A 1,593-nucleotide genomic window follows, 5' to 3' on the forward strand; every position below is an offset into this window, starting at 1 on the left:
GACAGGGAAAAGGAGGCCCAGGGAAGCCAGTTCATTTGCTCAAGGCCTAGCCGGTAAGTAGAGGCCAGGTTCAGCCCCTGGCCAGCCTCAGCCCTGAGCTGGGCCCCTCGGCCAGTGGGCTCAGAGGCTCTTCTTACTTGAAAAGAATGTTCTTCACTGAAACTTACCCTGGGGAGGCAAAGGCTGACCTGTGTGTACCTCCCCAGGCTGGAGCCCAGAGCCCTAGGACACCATCTCCTTTAATCCTATGCATGCCTCCCCCAACACCCCAGACAGTTGGTGCAAACACAGCCAGACCCCGGAAACACAGCCTGTTAGTGTCAGTGTGTCTCAACTCACAGTCATTTTTAACTTAATTTCCCCCCGATTCCCATCCTTTCCCTTTGTGTGGGTCCTCCTCCCCAAAAGACACCCAGCACACCCTGGTAACCAAGCAGTAAAAGAGGCTTTGTGGGGTGTTACTGAGGAAAAGCTCTTTTGTAACAATCTCAACTACAAACAAAAACAGATTCCCAGCGCCATTCCCTCCCACCCGGTGTTGCAACAAACATTACATAAAAGAGAAACTGCTCTTTCACAAGAGGTGAAAACACCCTTATGGTGTCCTAGAGTCCCTTGGAGCAGCAGACAGACCCCCACCCACGCTTTTTTTTTTCTGAGACAGAGTTTCACTCTTGTCACACAGGCTGCAATGCAGTGGCACCATCTTGGTTCACTGCAACCTCCCCCTCCTGGGTTCAAGCAATTCTGCTGCCTCAGCCTCCCAAGTAGCTGGGATTACAGGCACCCACCACCATGCCCAGCTAATTTTTGTGTTTTTAGTAGAGACAGGGTTTTGCCATGTTGGCCAGGCTGGTCTTGAACTCCTGACCTCAGGTGATCCATTGGCCTCAGCCTCCCAAAGTGCTGGGATTACAGGTGTGAGCCACTGTGCCCGCCCTGTTTTTATTTTTTTGAGACAGGATCTCGCTCTGTCCCCCAGGCTGCAGTGCAGTGGCACAATCTCAGCTCATTACAATCTCTGCCTCCCTCACTCAGATGATCCTCCCACCTCAGCCTCCCGAGTAACTGGAACCACAGGCATGTGCCACCACACCCAGCTATTTTTTAATTGTTTTTAGAGATAGAGACTCACAGTGTTGCCCAGGCTGGTCTCAAATTCCTGACCTTAGATGATCCACCCACTTTGGCCTCCCAAAGTGCTGGGATTACAGGCGTGAGCCACTGCACCTGATCCCCAACCCGCTCTTTGTCCTACCCCGTGCATCTCCCTTCATCTGTCTGTCACTCCACGTCACACCCCTGCTTTCTGGTCTCAGAGCTTTGAGGGTTTGCTGGAAGGAATCTTGCCTCTCCCACATCTTCCAAACCTCCCGTGACCACAACCATCAGCCTTAACCATCAGCCTGGTGCAACCAGCTCTGCCACTTGTCAGTACCAACCCAGCTTGCATCCCTCAGCTGCATCCACAGGGGTGTCACTGAAGGCCAGTGTCCCTGATTCTGCACCGTATCCCTGAACTTGCGATAGGGTGCTGGCTTAGGAGTACAGGCCAGGGGCATTTATCTTCAGTTTGAATGTTTTTTTTTTTTT

At 52.2% G+C, this 1,593-nt stretch overlaps 1 protein-coding gene across 1 annotated transcript in view; it reads left to right on the forward strand.

The window, feature by feature from the left end:
- Positions 1–1,593, forward strand: part of NFAM1 (NFAT activating protein with ITAM motif 1) — a 50,253-nt gene that overhangs the window by 1,119 nt on the left and 47,541 nt on the right. The window lies entirely within an intron of this gene.

This window comes from Mandrillus leucophaeus, unplaced genomic scaffold, assembly GCF_000951045.1.
Source record: "Mandrillus leucophaeus isolate KB7577 unplaced genomic scaffold, Mleu.le_1.0 Scaffold2, whole genome shotgun sequence".
Classification (NCBI taxonomy): Eukaryota; Metazoa; Chordata; class Mammalia; order Primates; family Cercopithecidae; genus Mandrillus; species Mandrillus leucophaeus.